This window comes from Primulina tabacum, chromosome 18 (assembly GCF_025594145.1).
Source record: "Primulina tabacum isolate GXHZ01 chromosome 18, ASM2559414v2, whole genome shotgun sequence".
NCBI lineage: Eukaryota > Viridiplantae > Streptophyta > Magnoliopsida > Lamiales > Gesneriaceae > Primulina > Primulina tabacum.
In genome coordinates this window covers 21,097,360-21,104,196 of record NC_134567.1, presented here as the reverse complement: position 1 = coordinate 21,104,196, position 6,837 = coordinate 21,097,360, and the positions used below count along the sequence as shown (strand labels likewise).

The 6,837-nt window shown below is 38.1% G+C and overlaps 1 long non-coding RNA gene across 1 annotated transcript; it reads right to left on the bottom strand.

The window, feature by feature from the left end:
- Positions 1–1,827: 1,827 nt before the first annotated feature.
- On the bottom strand, positions 1,828–3,169 carry LOC142533526 (uncharacterized). Its single transcript, XR_012816765.1, has 4 exons — positions 3,018–3,169; positions 2,768–2,938; positions 2,049–2,687; positions 1,828–1,952 (listed from the first exon to the last, which is right to left on the bottom strand). It is a non-coding gene; the product is annotated as an uncharacterized LOC142533526 (long non-coding RNA).
- Between the last annotated feature and the right edge of the window lie 3,668 nt (positions 3,170–6,837).

The following is a 6,837-nucleotide window of genomic DNA, read 5'->3' as shown; positions in this document are numbered from 1 at the left end:
TAACATAATTGTGAAATTCTTAAAAAATGTAAAATAGTTGTGAAATTGTGATTCATATGTTAAAACATGTAACATAATTGTGAAATTCTTAAAAAATGTAATATAGTTGTGAAATTGTGATTCATATGTTAAAACATGTAACATAATTGTGAAATTCTTAAAACATATAACATAGTTGTGAAATTATTTGATTCATATGTAAAAAACCTTAAATCCTAAACCCTAAATCAACAGGGTCGACCCTAAATCACCATGATCGACCGGTGTCGACCCAGATCAACATGGTCGATTCACAAATCATTATGATCGACCCAGATCAACATGGTTGGTCGACCAACAAATGAACATAGTCGACCCAGATCAACATTGTTGGTCGACCAGTGTCGACCCAGAACAACATGATCGACCCACAAATGAACATGGTCGACCCAGATCAACATGGTTGCTCGACCAGTGTCGACCCAGATCAACATGGTCGACCCAAAAATCACCAGGGTCGACCCAAAAGCAAGCATATCAACCCACAATCAACATGTTCGACCCAAGAAACAACAAATTTTTTTAACAAAATTCAACTTTAAACAAACAAAATTGGACTAAATGAATCACAAATTTTAAACAAACAAAATTCGACTATAAACAATGTCCAATACATCAAAACAATGTCCAATGATTATCAAACATATTACATGCTAAAAAATATCTGAACTCAGATACCACTCTATCATCTAAATATAGTACTATTTGCTCACTCTTCCTCAACAAAGCATATCCAGCAACAGCTAATACAAATGCTCCTGAATCTTTGCTGTAAAAGTAAAAAGAATACTGAAGTTTTTTTTATAATAGAATTATGAATAAAATTATTAGTCTATATATCAATGCTAAACATACTACACATTAGAGATAGGACAATGTATTGTTTAATCTTGGATCTGAATTCATCATGTAGTTTTATATACCATGGTCTCTCGGGATGTGGGTTGTTCACAACAATGGATAGCAGACGAGCAGAGTTTATAAGCATAGGCTCTATGTCCTCATTCAGAGCTTTGAAGTTGGGGTCGTGCCTTCACTGCAAGTCAAATATAATGCACTTATTGACCCTTGCCACGAGTTTTAGCAAAAACCAGCGCCCATCTGTGTGGACATGGATGATAATTCTTCATGCATTTTCCCACGAGAGGCACGGTCATTCTGGATCAATACCTTTCACTATACCCACCAGATTTGTGTTGACAACGTTATCTTTATCTTCGGCCAATACTGACATCGAAGTGTAGAAATTCATATCCATCAACGACACATCTGGTGACATCACTTCAGGATGTCGGATCAGCATCTCAAGCAATCCACATAGCGCTTCTCCGATGTGATGAATTCGACAGAAGAATAGGTTTTCAAAGTTTAAAAGTAAGTGTTCTACAAAAATATGAGTTGTAAATGCTTACAGAGACAGTGACATGCGATTTCGCGATCGCCATGAGCCCTTAGAATGACTTTTCATATTCGAAGTAAAAACCTGGAATCCTATTAGACGAACGGACGAACATCGATGCCCTAACTCGCGCCAGCGAGTTGTTTACCTACAAAGTCACGCTCACCGCAAATGGCCTCACACCGTCATCTATAATTTCCCCAAACTGACGGTTCTTTGCGTAAATTGATAAATTATAACAACTTTAATGCAAATATGAATAGATAAGGTGTGGTGTACTAACATCTCGACGTGGTTGCCTCGCCACCTGACATAACCGCATCAGGAGTCACTTGAATATATAAAATAAAAAGTTTATTGTTTAATATACTATACATAAATATAAAATCAAAAAAGTGCATTACCTCACCTTCGGAGTATTCTTCTGTTATTATTGGAAGGCTAGACTCAAATATCCGTTGTGGGTGTGCTTGGCTACTACTGCCAATTTCCCTAGCCTTATTATCATCCACACCTAACAGTATACATCAAACAAATTAAAATTAGAATGACAATTATAATAAATCAATCTCTTACGTAAACATAAATATAATTAATAAAATTAACTCACCAAAATCTGCCTCGGATGATTTTCTCTTCCACCCTCTGTTATAGGCTATGCTATAATCTCTCTCCTGATGCAATGGCGTCGGAGACCTGATCTCAACAACACCTGGCGTGTGAGACCTGATCTCAGCAAAACCGACTCTAATTTGTTCGGTCAAACTCGATCTCAACTCATCGAAAGCCAGATTTATATTCCTGATACAAGCCCTGGTCTCAATTAATCATGCTATCATCTAAATACGCATAGACGTAACGGAATCCTCCAATGCAATCAACAGCCTCTCGAAACGATGCTCCAGTGGTAATGGGCGGCGGGAAGGATTGAGTCCAAAGTGGACTTTAGGACCCGTACGTATGGGAGAACTGGTGCTGGAACTGAATCTAGTGGCATCACCAGAACGGGTGCTGGAACATCCGGAGAAGAATGTGCATAAGGGGTGCTGGAACCATCCGGAGATAAAGGCGTGTGCTGGACTGAGGGAGACTCCAGAAGGTATTCGCTACATATGACTGTTTGACCCTACCTCCACAGCTCGACTACCCGAGTGATGACCGCATCGGGCGCAGAATCAACAAAAACCCCGGTCGTATAATACGGTGAAACGAGCTCCTCAGGAGTAGGAGTCAAACATCCAAGACAATCCTACATTTAATTAATAACGTATAAGATTAATTAAAAATTATGTCTACAATTATTATATCAAATCAATTCATATTACTTACATCTATAGCACAGTCACCAAAGGCTGCACTGACATCAACATCAGATGGGGCACAGTTTGAGGGCCACGTGTTAGTCACCCACTGAAACATCATGGGCAACATCAAACCGTCCACATCTCTTCTCTTTGCAAACCTTTGTGCTACGCTCGGATAATATTCATAAGCGAGGATCTGTAACATAAATTTCAAACAATGTAAGTAGTATAAATAAAGATAACAAATCCACTTTAACATTCAAAAAGTAATATACCTGCAGAGGCAGAACAAAACCACCGAAAAGAAAGCTGCCATCAACTTCTTTCCGACCCTGTGCCTCAGTGAGGCAAGTATATCGCCCTAAAAGGTCCTTCTTCAAACATCAGACCGCGTCACGATACGCTACTCTACCCCATAAGTGTTAAACATATCCAAATCATCTACAAGCCTCAAGTATTTAGGGTCGATCTTCATCGTATTTTTCCTAGTCCCCTCACCGAAGACGGTACAACAGAAGTAAAGACTAGCCATGTTTAACTTCTCCACATCTATATCAGTCTCATTCTGCACTTGGACACTGATCTTTGCCTCCAAATCACTCAAAAATATCTCAAACTTACCGGCAAAGTGTGTGGTTCCAAAGACACCTCTATTTGGTAGATTTTCGGGCTCTATAGCGCAATCGAGACCGATTATTAAACAATACTCTAACAAAAAAAATCTAACTGGCATCTTGCATACGACCATACACAACCCATCACTACCAGTATCAACTATCTGATTTGTAAGGACCGTGTATCGTATTATCGTAAATCCTGTATGATTATCGATAATTTATGAAATTGTCATGTGATTATGTATTTGATGTATATCGTGACAATGAGAATGAGAAAATAAGTATCGAATATGAATTGATGTTGTAAGAGCTCGAGTGGAGAAGCCGGACGCCAATATAGTACAAAAATCAATATTTGTACAGAACGTGTGGCGCCCGGGCGGTAGAAAATGATCGCCCGAGCGCCAGGATATATGAAATTTGTGTTCGGGCAGAATGTTCCGCGCCCGAGCGATAACTTTTGACCGCCCGAGCGCGGTACAAGTGATAGTCGGGGGCAGAATGTCTCGCGCTCGGGCGCGAGAATTTTATCGCCCGAGCGCGAGAACGGTGGTGATAAGAACGAGACTTCTGCTTTACTCTTTCTTCATTTTCTTACCGGGGCTTCGAGAGAAAAGAAGGGAAACTTGATTTCTTTTGTCTGAATCGACTTCGAAACGCTGTCTAAACGCGAAACCAATTATATATTCGGAATCATCGTGTCGAGGGCTTCTGATTGAGGTAAATTTCTTCTGGTTCCAGCAGCTCTAAATATCAAAGTGCTGGAATAGCATGTATTTGAAGTTGAAATTCCTATATGTAGTAGAATAACCGATAATAAACTCATATTCGAAGTCGGAATTGAATTATGATATGATTATGATTTGATATGAATTTTTGAAGTTTTAAAAGATATTTGAAACTCATATTAATGACTTTGGATTATGTTATTGATTGGAATGAGTATGTTATTAATGTAGATAAAGTATTATATCGATATCTTCAGGCCACATCAACTGGAAACGAAGAATTGAGGTATGTAGCGACCGGATAACATACGACAGATATCTGTATTATATTATATATGTTAGATTGGTTTGATTGATTGGAATGAGAATATATGTCTATATGCCTTATTTGTTGAGTTTATGTGGCATACATGACATTGTGATTGGAATATCGATGTATAAAATAAATGTTTTGTTAACACACATCGTTTGATGCATACATCGATACATGACATGCACGTTGAGCTATGATCCTTGGATACCCTGATATGATTTGATTGGATTCTGGGGTTTGTGAACACAATGCTATGTTTGGTATTATATGACCCTTAAAGCATAGACATTTGTGGCCCCGACGATTGATATGAGATTTGAGATTTGATGGCACTTCGTCGACGCTATCATACAAGTATCCATAATTGAGGCCAGTGTGCCAGCTCGAGCATTGATTTGATAGCGATCCATTTGATTCTGACATGTGCTCAGTGGATGGGAATTTGACCTGATACCTCCACGACATACATGCATTGCATACCATATATATCATTGTTTAGATACTTGTGGTATATATGATGGTTGTTCCATACGGAACTTTGCTCACCCCCAAGGGGGGCTGTTGTTGTCTTTGTGTGTAGACAATGGCAGGTACTCCAGGATATCAGGAGACCGGAGAGGGTACTTCTGGAGGGAGTCATAGTTTGAGTTGAGATTTATATTTTGTTCCCTGTATATATGTATTTATAACCGGGGCATGTCCCGAGGATATGAGTTGTTTGTATATATATGATTGGTTTTGATTACGTGTGGGCATGTTTATGATGTGAGATTAAATACTATTTTCAATATTTAAATTATAGGAGAAATATTTTGGGCTCATTGTAAAGAAATTTTAAGCTCGTTTTCCACTGTAATTATTTAACCCTAATCAAAGTGCATTGTAATAACGATTAGGAGCTAAGGGCCCCACATGATTACTCATTAAATACCAGATAATTGGACTAGAAAGGTTAAAATCTATGTGATACCTAACCAAATTACCAAAAGGAGACTGCTCGAGAAAAAGGGCTCTCTCGTCGTTGTTCAAATCATGATTAATATTCTCTGCAATATCTTTATATCTGGATTCAAGTGTCAATTTACATCAAAAAATTGCATTCATTCCTAGTTTTCTTGGCAAATAGACCTGTTACAGGTACAAATAAATATGTTAGAAAAATAAATGGAGAATTTGGGTGGGTCGACTGAAGCTTGAGTCGAGTCGACCCAACCGTGGGTCGACCCAAAGATCCGGTCGACCCAAACAATGTTTTTTGGTTTGGGTCCAAGCTTGTGTCGACTAGGTCGACCCTTTCTTCTTCAACACGCACGCATAAGCAAAAAATCGAAATCTTCTTAAACACGCACAATGAGGCAATAAATCGAAATAAACATGAAAATTACCAGATTTTGGTTAGCTATTTCTTCAATTGAGTTTGCATCACGTCGAGGGAAGGAAATTTCCGGGAATAAAATTCGAACTGCGTCGACGGAAGGGAAGATTTACGTAGACAAGCGAAAGAGAGATTTAGGTCGACTGAATAATGAGAATGCATGTTAGGGTTTTAATCAAATTTAACCGTGTATTTACACTTAAAACATAAGGACATTTATATAAATTGACTTATGAATTGTTTTTTTTAAATAAGTCACAATTTACTCGGGACAATAAAAAATATATGATCCATTTTAAATTTAATTAAATAAAAGAGATTTTGACTTTTTTAAATCGAAAAAAGGGAGTTGACTGTTGTTAGTTAGGTGAGTTCATTTATTAGGTCATTAATTAGTTAGTTAGATTTTACTTTTTCAAAAAATATATTTTAATTGATATTGTTCCCTCCCCGAGGTTTCATTTAGTCCCGTTATTTTTGTGTTCTTCACGACAAAATAATCAAAAATCATTTGAAAATTTGAAGATTTGCAGAGAAGTAAGTACTTGAATGCTGTATTGCTAGATTTGTTTCAGTTTAATTCTGGTTTTTTTTTTTGTTAAAATTTTCGTGAGTGGAGTTTGTGTGAGTATTTACAGTGCAACGTAGTATGAATTGATTGTGTAGGTCGAGCAGATAAATGGAGTGTGCTGGTGTGAGTCGAGCATGATCGTATTTTCTAGGTAGTGTGTTGGTGAATACGTGTGGGTGTCTCTCGGCCCATAGGTGGGTCAAGGTGCACCTGTGGGTCGAGATGTCTCAACTCACACACACCTCGACCCACAGTTGTGAATAGTGGGCCGAGCTCTTCACACCTCGTGTGTGGGTTGAGGTGCACGTCACACTCGACTCGACCCAGGTGTGAAGAGTGGGTCCAGCTCTTCACACCTCGTGTGTGTGGGTCGAGTGATGTGTTGGTTTAGTGATGTGTGGGTCGAGCATATTTTTTAAAATAAATAATATTGTCTATAATATAATATTTATATATATGTTTTGTAGGTTATGCCAATCGTTATTCTCTTT